Here is a 16,567-nt window from a genome sequence, read left to right on the forward strand (position 1 = left end):
AAATTTTTTTCATCAAACCCATACGTGTGGGGTATCTATGGATAGGTCTTCAAAAATGATATCGAGGTTTCTAATATCATTTTTTTCTAAACTGAATAGTTTGCGCGAGAGACACTTCCAAAGTGGTAAAATGTGTGTCCCCCCCCCCTGTAACTTCTAAAATAAGAGAATGATAAAACTAAAAAAAATATATTATGTACATTACCATGTAAACTTCCACCGAAAATTGGTTTGAACGAGATCTAGTAAGTAGTTTTTTTTTATACATCATAAATCGCCTAAATACGGAACCCTTCATGGGCGAGTCCGACTCGCACTTGGCCGCTTTTTTTAAGTATTGTTTTGAATTTTTGTTTTTAGTTTTAATTTTAACGTCCTGTATTGTTTAGTTCCACACATTGTTTTTACAAATAAATTATCTCTTCTAATATTTCAAAGGTTTTATGGCCAGGGCAATGCCCTCAATTGCCAAGACACGATCTCACGGTGCTTCTAAATCTTCAAACCGTAATATGTCGTACCGGGATGTACGGCTACCCAACAACGGTTCAGTTTCTTTGCTATTTAAGGAACCCTAAAAACCGTCGAGGAATTAATTTCACCGAGTTTATTAGAGGAGATAAATGGCTCTTGGGACTGACGAGTAGGGCTGAATTGAGACTTTATACTGTTTTAATTTTAGAAGGCTAATACTAATTTAGACGGTTAAAACGGGAGAGTGGATACATTTAGTTTTGCCATGTATTGCCAATGAATTCAAAGAAATTATGAAAAAAGTAAAAAACCTTTACTTAGTGATATTATACTTTACTTAGGGAATATTTGTTACGACGATAACATAACATAGCATATTTATTTAAGACTATTATACCTAAGACTAAAAAAGCTAACTTTGGGTAATAGGTAAAGGTATTTCAAACGTTGGGCAATACAATTACATCACATTGAGTAACAGATCAAAACAATTATCTATTATTTTCAAAATTTTAATCTCTTGTCTGTTTTTGATTCTTAACATAATATTTTAGTCATGACATGACATTTATTTGCATTTTTGTTCAATTTTTTTTCTGATTTATGTTGAAAGCATAATCGAAGTTTAAACCCACGATGTTTAAAAGTAAACATAATTATAATAAAACTAAAATAACAAAACTTGAAACGTTTACTAGTATATAGTAAAACTATTGATGGTTGAGTTTATCGATACAGGAACGATATCGCACACCTACCTCTAATTTAAATCTGCCCCTTAAAATCTGATGGCTAGTTATAAATCCGTATTCTCGATAACACACGGTTGTCCGCAAAACCAACCCTTCCCGATCTATTCCAAACACATTACCAGCCCCGGCATTAAAAGAAAGAACACCAACCACAATAAATCGCGACCAAACAATGTTTCTGAACGATATTAATGGCTCTGTGATATCATCTCCACTTCACCATCACAACAACACATCTCCAACACAAAATCACTCAAATATACATCTTATATCCCACAACATAAGCTTGCTTATTCAATAACTCTAAAAGGAGTTAGGACGTTGTGTAACAAGCAGTCAATCTTTGTCACTCCTTAACGGAATCTTTCATGCTTTTTTTGGATTAAAGGGTCAGGAATTTTCGAGATTTGCTTTTTGATTGCGAGAGATTTATGACGGATGCAGAAATAAAGGTCATCTGGTAATAAATAAAAAGGGCTTACGGATTTTTCCTTCCGGAAAAATTGGCTGAACTTTTTTATGTTAGTTTCCAAAGTTGCCTATTTCTCGTAGGTGGATTTGCTTCTTGTTCTTGCGATAATGTTAAAAATACTATTTGGATAAAGTTACATTATAGTTTTAAAAAGGTTTGCACTCTTAACGAAGGATACCTCTTTTTTTTTAAATTCTATAGCAATCGTGTTGCATGTTGCATAGTATTATCGCAAAGTTACAAACTGAATACTGTAACGAAGCCTTTCCGAGCTCTTACATTTTCTAGTGGTTTAAAATTTTATACTTTCTTTTGATTGAAAACTCTTTTTGTAGTTTTTCAAGATTTCTATACATGCAGGCTATAATATATATAAATGAACATTTTTCTACGAACCTCTAAGTTGTAGGTATGTTTTGTTCATTACTGAACATCCAGCCTTATCCACAAACCAATCCCAGCCCAACGCTTAAAGATTCATCCCACATAAAAAGGTCATTTTAAATTAAGGGCCCATTAAAACGTCTGCGATCGGGCCCAGGAGGCTCGTTTGGATTCAGATGTGATTAGAATACACCCTGTACATTCCTACAGACGGGGCCCGGAGCCCGATTCTGATTCAACAACTTGCTACGGGTTTGATCTTATTTTGATACTACCTTGAAAATCGCTTATGCATCAGCATCATTCATCATCCTCGCATTGTCCCTGCATTTTGCTACGGCTCATGGGAGCCTAGGGTCCACTTGGCAACTAATCCCAGTAATTGGCGTGGGCACTAGTTTTTACGAAAGCGACTGCCATCTGTCCTTCCAACCCAGAGGGGAAACTAGACCTTATTGGATTTGTCCGGTTTCCTCACGACGTTTTCCTTCACCGAAAAGCGACTGGTAAATATCAAATAATATTTTGTACATAACTTTTGAAAAACTCATTGGTACGAGCCGAGGTTTGAACCCGCGATCTCCGGATTGCAAGTCGCACGCTCTTACCGCCACCAGCGGTTCAGCATAAGCATGTGAAATGAAGTAAAAGGCGTGCGTGAGATGCCAATGACGAAGACGATCGTCAATGTCGTATCAAACCCAGTTTACAACCGTAACTAGTTGTTACATCTGAATCGGGACCCCGGTCTGTGTAATGAGTGTGGTGTTTTGTTTGTTAAAATCTTTTTTACAGTTCTAAAAGATTTTTCGCTTGTAAATTCGTTCACGAAACTGTTGAGCATTTTTAAAGGCTTTAATTTCGAAATAAGAACTCCAATTCTGTTAATGCCATTGGGTTTTTGAAGAGAGATAATTTAAAGCTCATTAGGGTACAGCACTGAAATAATCCTCAACATTTTTATTGAGTGAATTACAAATTTAATTGTAAAGCTTGCCTAAAACCTAAAGCTACCTAGACATAATATAAGTTAGGTTACATTAAATTATTCGGAATTTATTAAAATAAAGTTTTGCTTATTTAAAGTTGTACTGTGTTAAGGTTACTTTAGACACATTAAAAATTCTCTAAACTTTAAAAAAGCGGCCAAGTGCGAGTCAGACTCGCCCATGAAGGGTTCCGTATTATGGGATTTATGACGTATTAAAAATAGCTACTTACTAGATCTCGTTCAAACCAATTTTCGGTGGAAGTTTGCATGGTAATGTACATCATATATTTTTTTTAGTTTTAGCATTCTCTTATTATAGAAGTTACGGGGGGGGACACACATTTTAGCACTTTGGAAGTGTCTCTCGCGCAAACTATTCAGTTTAGAAAAAAAAAATGATATTAGAAACCTCAATATCATTTTTGAAGACCTATCCATAGATACCCCACACGTAGGTATGGGTTTGATGAAAAAATTTTTTTTGAGTTACAGTTCTAAGTATGGGGAACCCCCAAAATTTATTGTTTTTTTTTTCTATTTTTGTGTGAAAATCTTAATGCGGTTCACAGAATACATCTACTTACCAAGTTTCAACAGTATAGTTCTTATAGTTTCGGAATAAAGTGGCTGTGACATACGGACGGACAGACAGATAGACAGACAGACAGACATGACGAATCCATAAGGGTTCCGTTTTTTGTCATTTGGCTACGGAACCCTAAAAATGGATAGTAGCGTAAGATACATAATAATAGAAGCATGATGCGTACATTTCATTTATAATATAATATACTGGTGTGTGCGACATCTACTGCAATTAATTCCAAATCAAGTTGATATCTAACAATGACCTAATTCTGAACATCTAAAATAATTCTAGGTGTGGTTGGAGTGCTTCCAGAAAATTAACTATGTTTGCGGGCCATTGCTTGGAACGAGCAACCTTGAACTAAAACTTAGATAACGAAACTTCAATGGGATAAACTTTGGAAGTAGGCCCAGCCAACTTCCAACCGAGTGATTAAGTAAAACGCTGGCATAACCAGAAATTGAGTTCACAAACATTATTATAATTGAAGATAATTTAGGACAGTATTTTAAAGAAACTTATTAAAGTCTGAGTTATTGACCACGCTCAGAGTCAAAGATACTTTATTTACACAAAATTGTGGTCAAAAATAAGAAAGATTACTCACTTAGCACATAGAACCTAGGCACATCGACGTGCCCTCGACAATAACTGCATGTGCTTCTCTTCGCCCGTATTTACAGTTACAATACGGTCACTTCTAGAAAATAGCTTCTCTGGAGAATCTTCATGGTGATCGGTTGTGCTCTCAACCAAAAGTTCTTTGACACGTCTTCAAGTCACCACTGTGGGTGAGTTGTGGGGCAAAATCACATGGGAGCAGAAAACTCAAACCGGGGATTTGGCAGACCCTGCATGCCGGTGACGGTGGTATATGACCAGGACTACTTTTTAAAAGAGTGGCCAGATATACAGCACTGGACAGAGATTTGTGGAGCAAGCAGCAGTGGGACAAGACAGGCTCCAAATAATAAAAATAATAATAAGTCATCACTATTCCTGCCACCGCCGCTCTCGCTACTGATATCGGATCTGACCTCCCAAGATGGCACTGGTGCAACCTCAACAGACTTCGCACTGGCCATGGTCGCTGTGCTTACTACAAACACCGCTGTGGATGGGTGGAATCCCCGGCTTGCATTTGTGGCGAGGCTGCACAAACAATTCAGCACATTGTAGAGGATTGCCCCATAACGCGCTATGCCAACGGACCTCCGGAAGACCTGATCGTTCTTAACGACGAGGCCACCAAGTGGCTGATTGGACTTAATTTGAATTTATAACTGTTTGTTTTCTGTTTACTATACTACGCCATACGATTAAATAAATATAGCGAACATTGCCACGGGAATAACACCCACCATCAGCGAGGCGCAGCTACAAGCCAACAACTACCTACATCTATCCAGTGATCTTGGACTCAAGGGACACCAAACATTGACGCTAAGGATGTACTAAAAGCCGACTGGTATTACGAACTTATGTTCCACTTACTGGAACTAAGGCTGACAACAGAGATATACTATCTAATCACTTTCTACCTATCAACGAACTTATGAACATAAGTTAGGCACTCTTAAAAGCAATCAACACACGTTGATTGCTTTTGACGCCTCCACAAAATACCTCTGTATGGCCTCAACATCTTGCAAAGTTAATTGTATCATTCAAAATGTTTGACAACAAACAAATAAACATTTTTCCCAGGACTTCGTATTAGCCCTTACCTACTTCAAAGAGCTAACATAAATATCCGGCAAACAAGGTAATCCAATAAGGGAGCCTTGAGTGGGACACAGATGGGATGTTTAGAGGAACATACAAACGTTTGATGAGGCCTTCAGGTGACATTGACTTTGATATGATGCTGAATTTTAATGTTTCTCATTTTCCTGGTAAATAAATTAGGAAACATTGCGAATAAACTGGCAATGAGCTAAAGATCTTGTGGATTAGAATTGTACCCTAAATTGGATTAAATAAATATTGATTTGTTAAAACTAGGGCTAAAACTTAGGTTTCAATCTAAGATATACTACGGAAAAAATCTACAACTACCAAGAACGATCATCTATGCTATGACAAAAGCAACAACTATGATAAACATAAAAGAAAAATAATACATATTCTAAACTTGAAAAAAAATTAATAAATTACTTTTGAAAAAGACAAGCAGCAGATATTAAAAAAAGAGACATTTCATAATTCCGTAACTTTTTGTATCCTCTGACAACAAATATAGATCTGCATAATAAAACAGTAAGCAGAACGTTGTAGCAAAGTAAATATAAATCTACCAGTAGTCTATCTATTATTTATGTATTTTACTTTTGGACATTTTGGTTAGTTAACTTTTAAAATGTTACTGTACATTCCGTAAGTTTGTCTATCTAATTTGAATTCTCCCCTCATCTACTTGAAGGTTAGCTGGAAGAGGTCCCTTACAGGGTGCAATAGAGTGATTACTACTACTATTATTACTACTACTATCCTAAACAAAATCCATCGGCAAGTGCTGTTCAAATAACAAGGTACAATAAGGGAACATCCGTTGGATTAACCTGGATGAGTAAGAAACGTTCGTCTAGTTGAATGTTGAATGTAATGTTTTCATCATCAGCATTTTAACAAAGTTAAAAATAATACGTGGCCAGCTTCTCATTATTTGTCATTAAATTACAAAGCTCTGTCAACAAATAATTAATGATAAATATTACGATGAAAAATATGACTGATTGTACATATTATAACTTTGTTATTACATAGTAAAAATATTGTTTTCCTCAAGTTTTCGATACATAATAAATATCTTAAATGACAATAATTAAACAACACAATAAAGGAGTATCTCACGCAAACATTAAAACTGAGGAATACGGTCCATTATTTAAAATAGATTACTTTATTATTCCTTCTACTATGGTTGTAGGAAACCCGTCTCGTCCACTTATCTTGCAAAATATGTCAGCAACAAGCTCAATTTTCAGCTCTTGAGTTAAAATGAGACATTCGTAGCGAAAATAAGCAGGCTTGTAATGTATACTTTTTGTCGACGTGACACAGTTTTAATGCCATTCAAAATAAGGAACGCACTCTGTAATCAACCAGGTTCATCCTACTTATTATGTTTCATTTATTGACCCAATTTTTAGATGAATTGTATGCTTTTTTCTACAATTAGAATTTTTATCAATATGTATAGTCACATTTCTTTTCTAGCTTCAATTTTTATTACTCAGTGAAATTGAATTACCCAAATTGAATTGCGTTACGTAATATAATTTCACTTACGCACAGTTGAGGACTACCAACCATCTCAGTGGTGAATCTATTCATTGATATTGATTTCCAACAGAAGAACCCAATCCACAGTTTCCCCGATTAGGATAACCTAATTAAGTATCATAGAAAACTATCAATTCTAAAGATTCCAAGCGGAAAATCAACCAATTGCTATACAATTTCACTATTTTCAGAGATCAAACTTCCGAACCGGATTGAAGTACAAAACACTTTGATCATCCGCAACCTTTATCCGAAAACTTAATTGAATCATTTCACTAAATACCGGTGGCGTCATGCGTGAATACGAGTCCGAGAACCTCGACTAGGGAGGCGTTAGAAATTCAAGAATCTGTTATTGATACTATTCAAATTTAAACAGTATCAAAATCATTTATTTTCGGGCACCAAAGTCCCGTACATACTACCATAATTATTATCTTAAAAACTAAAATTTCTAGGCGACACAACAGTTTTTGCTGCGCCACCTTTTCTGGTGTACGATAAGGCAGATTCCCTTGGAACCGCCGAAATATTACACACTTCAACCAGAAGTCAACTAAACGTCAATGACGACTAAGTATATGTCAAAAGTGATGTTTCTTCAAACAAAATAGGTCACTTTTTCCATTTTTTCCCAGTTTGTTTTCTAAATTAAAGGGTTCAAATAATCGGTAATATAATACATTAATTTCTGAGAAATAAATTCGAAGTATATAATTATGTATTACTCGTAGTAGTGCCGTGTTACTTCTGGGCACTTTTATAAATACGACCCAGATTTATTAGTGAATTAAAACAAAATGAGATCAAATTAATATTTTACAAGCTCGAATCAGCCTCCTAGTGTGTACTCAGGCGAGGTTAGCAGCGCTCCGACGTGATTGGTCAATCGGTTTCCAATACATGTATACTGTGGCTTTCACAGACCAAGTCAAGCTTGAAAACTAGGCAAAGAGCTCCGAATATAGCTAACACTGAATAAATAGTTGAATCGAGTATTTTCTAAATTTGAATTCAAATTGCTACGATTTCAATAGAATGTGGAAATTTTCAAGTCTTACAAACGGGTGAAAACGTTCTGGAAAATGGGCTTGTTTCTGTTGGACTATATTTATCGACTGGGTAAATTTTTCTAATACTTTTATCATAAAAGGTACTTTACAGTACATATGGGGCTACTTTTCCGCACTAGTGCGTAAAATAGTACTTTTCGTGCGTATGTCGAAACTTTAAAGTGCCATATGTACTGTAAAACGTTGTTCGATACACGTGCGAATAGGTAATTCGCAACTCGTGTCGATTTAAAACACTCCCTTCGGTCGTGTTTTATTTACCGCCACTCGTTTCGAATTTCCTCTTTTCCGCACTTGTATCGTAAATAACTATTTGGCAAACGTTTACGTTTACGTTTAAATAATTTTGCTTTAAGGCTTCAGTAAGCAAATAGGGCTTTAAATTTCTACTTATTGCAGCATAACTAGGTACTAAGCTATCGACTACGTGAAACTAATTCTGTGCTAATACGTCTGACATAATAATTAAGAACGTATCAAAAATGATATTTATACATACAATATTAAATAGAACGGGTTTTAGTTTCTTAAGTTTTGTACGAATTTAGACAAAGAAATAAATAAATTATTATACTAATTGTTAATTAATTATTTTTGCATCCGTGTCAGTGTAAATGATAATCTGTGTGAAAGAGTGTAAATGATAGTAAAAATAATAACAACAAAATGACTTCGCGACTAGAACTGAGTGGAAGATTACCGAACCGAACAGACAGAAACCAAATAAATATTTACTTTCTGCATTGTTAAATACAGATTCCAACAAGGAAAAGCACTTTTACGTTTTTATAACATTCTTACGAAAAATTATTTTTTCACTACAGTTTTCGGAATCTTTTGAACTTCTACCGACCTTCGGCCATTTTAAACATCCAACTTCTCTCTTTATGCTTCGGCTTCCGATAGCTATAAAAAAGTTAGTGGCTCTCGTAATAGGGACCGGACTTTTTCATCCCAAAGCGGTTTATCATAAGTTTTGGAGTGCTTAAACTTGAAAAAATGTCATAATTTATTTTTGTAAGTGGTTGGGAAGATCCGTTTACGTTTGGTGAATAGTACCTCTTTTTATAAGTTAACGAAAGTATGCTCGTCTTATTTAAATATCTTAGTTATTTAGTGGAATCTCTATGATATTTGCATCAATTATTGTTAAAAAGTTAAGGGTAAAAATTATTTAGATAAATAAAATAGTTTTTGTCATTTCACAATTTCATTTTATTAAAAAAAAATCTTCTTGATATATGTATAATTTACTTGCACGTGAAACTTATATAGTAGTTTATGCAACAGTGATATAATAAGGGTTCTTAAAATTCAAGGGTCGAAGTTACAAAACGAGACGTAGTCGAGTTTTGTAAAAAAAAGACCCGAGAATTTTAAGAACCAATTATGAGCTGTTGCATACATTACTTTTTCTATGACAGCTGCAGCAAAAAAAAAAAAAAGTTATTATTAAAAAAAAAAGTGTTATTATTAAAAAAAAAGAGTTATTATTTAAAAAAAATTGAGTTATTATTTAAAAAAAAAGAGTTATTATTGTAAATGAAAACATACCTCTTTCAATCAAGATGATCGGAACTTGTATCTTTAAAAAAAATAAAGCAGTTGTATTATACTCATAAGATGACTGCTAGCAGTCATCTTATGAGCCTATAGACAAAGCATTCAAATGACATTGCTTTAGATATCACTGTCAGTCATTTAATTGACACATTTAAGTGCTGGAGTAGAAAAAGACATAAAAGTTATACCCATATCGATGCCCATCTATTTTATTAATCTTTATAATTATGATTACTTTACTCACATGTACTTTTTACGCAAGCATGAAATTACTTATGAGTTATGGTCTTTCTCTGTCCATTGTGATTGTGAAAATAATCTTCGTCAAACGCTGAACGCTTACCTTTCTTTTGTCCAATTTAATATCTCGGGAATTTAAAATTCCACGAAGGATATCCCCAACATTTGTAAACTCGCACTAAGCCATCGTCAGAAAGACTGAAAACTCAGAAAATGCTTAAAGATGAATAATTTATAATTTACACTCTTCAGTCGGACTTACTCCATTTATTATGAACTAGGACTTTTAGTTCTGAAAGGATCTCGAGATGTGACTCTGAGATGTTTGTTTGAAACGATGAGAAAGCGGAATCCAAAAGTTTTGAGTTTTGATAAAGTTTAAACTTTACATTACTCGATGACAAAGCCGATTCGAATTTACTGATAATATGAATTGTGTAATTTACCGGATAAACTTCAAGAGATAATAAATGTTTGATAAAATTGATCTCGAAAATAGGAATTACAACAGAAATCATTATGAAGCATGAAACTTATGTAGTCATTTTAAATTCCTAATTAGAAAACCATCACACTTAATTTATTAAAACGGAGATTAAATATAACAAAATAAATAAATAAATCATAAATCTAAACCTAAATTTGCCTGAGTCATTGTTCCTAGGGCACTTTATTTTATTCTATTCAACGTGATGCAAAACGAAATAAAATTAAGGACTGAAATAATTTCCAAAAAGCTGTCATTCAAACAACACAAATTACGTGTGCCAGCTGAGATATTAGGTAGGTATTTAGAGATGGTTATCATTTAGATACAATACATGTTTGGGCGGGGCATTTCTTTTATGATTGGGTCTTTTATAGGTTTTTTGTAATTTAGTATTAGTTTTTAGTTCTAATTTAGTTTTATTTTATAGATAAGTTAGTTTATTTATATATCTTGTTTGTAAATAAATTAATGAATTATAAAAAAAAAAATACATGTTTCATTAATTTAAACAATCTACCGAAGTTTCCTTGTAACATCCACATGACTTCGCAGGTAATTGGCCAACAATACCACGGAACTTGAATAAGCAACTAATTTAATCAAACAAACATTTTCGCTTAAGCCGAGTTACCATAACTTCGCGTAATTCGGCGCGGAATCTTCAAAGTGCACTTCCCACTACAAAGGGGCGAAATTAGGGGGAGCAATTAATCCTTTAGCCACGCAGTTAGTGGGGTCAAAGGTTTTTGGTAGGCCCGGTAGTGCGGTAAATTGTAGGGGAAAAAGGCGACCTCAGACCCAGGAGATTGTAATAGTCATGGAACTTAATAGAACGTTAGAAAAGGAATGTGCAATGCAAAAATGTTCCTTCTTATTTAAGAACTTCAGTTATAGTTTTTGGTTACACAGATATTATAAATGTGAGCTTACTAACATCGATATCAGTAATACTCTTAATAAAGAAATTATTATTCTCTGTTACGGAAATATTACCAAATATTACATTACAAAGCACAAATTGTATAATTTTCATTGTACGTAATATTATTCTCGTGATGGTAAGTTACGAGTTACAATAAAATGTCTGAAAGTGATAATATTTTTTTAATGAGTGAAAATGTACTCATAAAATAAAAGAACCGCATTAAACAAGTACAAACATTATTATTATTTTATACATTGCATTTTTCTTTCCCCAAGAAAAAATCTCATACCGAGAACCATTAAAGAGAAGTGTAAAAAGAACTTTAAATCCCGTAGATTTTTCAAGAAACTATCCAGATACAACTATTTATTAAGAAAATGTTGTTACGAAAAGTTGGACGGCGAGAACGTTCCAGTTTCTTGGTTGTTGCTCTTTATTGAAATAAGTTGAATTTTAATAACAGTTCTAGAGTTTGGTCCGAGCCGGAAGTTTTTTTGGAAAGTGGGACGAGTTTGTAAGATGGTACTTAACAAGTTGCTACCTCTACAGACTAGTGTTCATTGTCCTTTAAATTTATGTTATAAACAACTTATTATTTTTACTAAGTAACCCTATTTTTTATTATAATGACTATCTTACAAAAAATCCATCTAGTCCCACAGTATAGCAGTAAGTTAATAAGGCTAGTTTTGGGTATTAAACGACAATATACTCATATAATATATATAATACATAAGAACTACATAACTAAGGAACAAAATATCCGCGCAACCACACAAAATAAGTAAATGCTGTTTGAATTACTTTCCTACACCCGAACACGCGACGCAACCGCAAAATCTGTAGCCGAAATTATTTTTTGCTTTTAAGATTTTTATTATTGTATGTGTCTTGAGTTGTCTGATAATAAATTATAAGTATTTAATAGTGATGATACATTTCAAAAATTAAAATTAAAATAATGATATTTATTTTTATTTTACAACTCTTGTGCAATTTTCTTATCAGTTTTTAAAGAATAAAGAGAGCCTTTACAAGCTGATGTGGTAAAAATACTATTTCTTTTCTAAATGTGTGTCTTCAACAAACTTAGTAAGAAAAAGGCCAATTCCCCAACCAAAGGATCGAAACGTATCTCCTCACTCCAAATAGCAAAACAGGCTTAGAGAAATTGACTCCCGGATTACTTGGATAGACAATGTGTGTGGAGTTATAGAGGGTGGTAAATAGCACATTGTTGGCCGATATTGGCACATACGTCTTGGGCGATAAGCCGATACAGGTAGTGTTGGTAACTCGAGTCTTCTGAGTGTAAATTTGAAGAAATCGGCTCGTTTTTTCGAGATTATGCGTTTGAAAAACATCGAGTCTTTTAAGTCTCAAGTTGAGTCGTTTATTTAAAAACTCCAAAGTTTTTTTTTAGGTTGTATCTAAAATAACACTAAAGAAAAAAAATAAGCATTACCTATTGTATTATTTGTTGACCTGTTATTGTATAATCTATGATTTTACGTAAAGACAATGAATTATGTAATTTTTGTAAAAAAAATAGTGTTCTCTAAAAAGGACTCAAGTCTACAAAAGGATCTCTTAACTTACTAAAAAAATAACTTAACTAACTAAAAACTTAAAAATAACTCGAGTTTCGACTTCATTATAACTTATAAGTCTGAAAAACTGAGTCAAGTTTAACAGCAGCGGACTCAAAGGACTCAAGTCTTAGCCAACACTAGACACACGTAAGGTACGGTGGAGACATTGTTGCATCAACAGATGATAGTGATGATATATGCGGTCACGCCTGAATTATGCATTTTGGAGTTCCTGTATAACTTTAAAGAAGCCAACAAGAAAGAAGATTAATTACTTAATATTATAACGTCGGGTCGGGTTAGCTGTATTTAAACAAGTTGTTGGAAGGGCGTGACCGGAATTGAGAAAAAAGTAACCGAATATCAAGCTAATGAATGGCAAGCTATCCATTTCCGGCTAATCATCCAACCAATATAAGTGGATTCAGCACAATTAAGCGACGTGTTTAGTGGTCGAATGTACACAAACGCACCCGAATGTGTCGCTTCGGTTTATCGTCACCCCAAACGGCTATCGGTGTGCTGAGCCAATGGTGCTCGGTTAATGTAGATTACTGTGAGCTGCACATCAGCTGTAGTACTTGCTTACAAATACAAGTACCTGCTTATTACGTGAAATGCAGTAAGGGTCAATACATATGGTAAATCAGGCTTATTTTTTGTGCCATGCGTTATAATAATAATGGCATAATTTATAAAATAAGTAAAACGTATCGTTTATTTAATCCATCTCCTTCCTCAAGGCCTGTCCCCTGCTTTTTCATAATTCCCGATTTTGTGCTTCTTCCGGCCAGTTGTAAAGATAGGTGTTAAAGTCATCTGGTTATTTCCGACTTGCCCACGCTTGTAATATTTAATTTTATTAAAAATATCTCATCATACTACTTTATAAAATAGTTGCACTAACATCTAACTTCATAATATTCTAATCCCGCCTCATCTCAAGTGTTTAAACAACTACTTAGCCGTAAGAAGCAAGCTGCGAGCTCGGAATAACTAAAACTGCACTCAAGTGGGAGCTCATTAACTTGCAAATGGCCTGTCTTGGACGGAACAATGTAGTTGCTTTAGGGGACGTTTACATGGTGCGGTCTTGTGGCGAACCTACGATTATTGTGAAATAAGAAAAAACACAAATATGTATAATCATAGTAGTTTATATGATTGCTACATAATGAAAATCATTAAAGTTTATGAAACCAGCTAAAAGCTATAGTTTTGTAAATACATCACACACGTGTTTTAATTCCTAATAATGTGTACAGGGCTTTAACTACTACGAATATCGAAGTTAGTGAATTGCGGGCATCTTTCTCTCTCACTCTAATTACGCCTTCATTGGAGTAAAAGAGAAAGATCCCGGCAATTTGCGATTTCCGCGGTAGCCCCTCAGTTACATCCACTTCTTTATTTACACTCATTATTAACTTTCTATGATGTGTACAGGAACCGTATTTTACGACCACCATTGCGGTTTGATCTAATAATTAATAAAACGTTACCCTGATTGGTATCAGAAATTAGGTTAAATCAAATTCCTTTGTTTTTCAGTGAAGTTCGGCGAGACATTCGTGCCATATAAATGCACCTTTATTTCTGCTAGTACCGGACTCGTAGTGGGAAGGATGTGGAACTAATTTTAAAACTGCCTTAAAATAGCCAACACCGTAAAACTACTCAACTATAGTGTCTATAGTCCAGTACTACAACTTTACTATGGTTCACAACTTGGTATAATATTGGAAATATCCCATTTCGTTCTACTTATAGGACTGTTAAATTTTTAAGCGATAAAGGTAATTTTTTACAGAAGTAGCGGTATTGAACCAAATGATACGATTCTATGTGTCACACGAAAAAGCTTACCACAACTTACGAAAATACTGAACAAATACGAATTAAAACATTTAAAATTGAAAACTTTTAGACAGAGAATGGCTGCAAACTTGCTTTATTTTTCCGTTCGTCGTTGATCGATTCATTTATTATTAACAAATAAATACTACTATAATAGGAGCCAACTGTGTCCCACTGCTGGGCAAAGGCCTCCTCCCTCATTTTTCACTTGTATCGGTTTAGTGGTAAAGAAATATTAAACATCTAATAATCACCTCCAGGTACTTCCTAAATTTCTGATTTTTTAAACAAGCATATACACCTGTTTCAAACAGAAACAGTTTATATTCATGAAAACTAAATATTTTATCAGGCTAAAATAAGCGGTTAACAACACTCCAATAAAATAAATTGGGAGCCGCAAAATCTATTCCAATGTCAGTTGTTGGAATAAAAATGAAACAAAAAGCTATCGCCGAACAACTGCGCCTGGCCAGAACCTGGTACGTGATAAATTTGGAACAGATTTTGTGTGCATACAGTATGGTTGTGGTCAGATGGCAAGACAAAGTTTGAAAGTTTGTAGAAGATTTATTTGCAGTTTTAGTAGAGTAAGAATGTCAAAAAAAAATTGATGAAAAACATATTATTTTGGTACTATTTAATTTTAAGTAAGTATTTTTCGTTACCTTACCCACTTTAGGCCACTCTTCCCTATATTTTTATATGTAAATGATGCCGCTCATACTTTGTTCGTATATTTATTGGCTCGGATGAGACGCACGAACGAATAATAACAATAGGACATCATTTAGGTATCAAAATGTATGTTTTAACTGACCTCCATACTTTTGGAATTTGTTAAAGTTTGAAACCGTACTATATCGTGTAAAACACGCTCTAAATTTTAACATTAATTTACTACATCATTTACTTGGTTTTTGTACAATACAACCGTGAAATTGCAGCAACCCGGTTGTAACCAATTTTCGTATTATTTTGAATGAAAAACAAGTGAGAGTTAGGCAATAAAGCCGTGTGGAATCAATTTTAATATCCGACAATACGAGTAGTGCGCGTGCAACAGATTCATTTTGGGCGCCATTCTGGTTTAGGTTTTAATTTGTATCATTTGTTACGACGTGGTCGAGTGAAGGGAACAATTTAGAAAATTATAGAGTTGTGCTCCTGTTTTGTTGATTTTTGATTTTACGCTAACCTATATTAGGTACATACACGCAAATATTATGATTGGTAAATTTAAGCAATATAATAATTAAGGACCTTTGGACGTGACTATAGTTTTTTTAAGTTAAGTTGTGTCCCTTTATTTCATTGTACAAACTTCGATAAAGGTGTTGTTTATATATATTTTTTAATTTAACTTGGTAAAATGACGGTCTTGATTCCATACCTAAACGATGGCAAAATAATTATCAACATTTAAGTTATGCAGATTTTTTACTTATTTTCCAAGACAACCAACATAGTAATTTTTCCACTTTTAAATTTATTTTAAGCTGTCTGCACTTATTTTGTCTTCAAAATGAGGGGATTTATAAATTCAATATCTATTAAATCCCCCTTAAGCAGAATAAATCAAGAAATTTATAAGCATTCTTTGTCATTAAAGTCTTATCGCTTCAGCCTTCAACCCGTTATAGCTTTTAACTTAGCACCTTCAGGGAAACCCAGGAGCCCGTTTCTGATTTTACAACTTGAACTGCTTTTGATACGACCTTAACGATAGTTTTGGTAACTGGCGCGAAACAACACGCCCGAATTTCACTTCATCAGCGTGATCTATATTAAAGGTCGTATCAAAACCGTCACAAGTAGTTAAATCGGAATGAGGTTCCAGGCAGTACAAATACTACAAATGGACATAAATTATGCCCGTT

General features: G+C 34.0%; 1 protein-coding gene across 1 annotated transcript in view; it reads right to left on the reverse strand.

The window, feature by feature from the left end:
- The window catches only part of LOC134653939 (uncharacterized), a 599,610-nt gene that overhangs the window by 35,793 nt on the left and 547,250 nt on the right, over positions 1 to 16,567 (reverse strand). The window lies entirely within an intron of this gene.

The sequence above is a fragment of the Cydia amplana genome, chromosome 14 (genome assembly GCF_948474715.1).
Source record: "Cydia amplana chromosome 14, ilCydAmpl1.1, whole genome shotgun sequence".
Lineage (NCBI taxonomy): Eukaryota > Metazoa > Arthropoda > Insecta > Lepidoptera > Tortricidae > Cydia > Cydia amplana.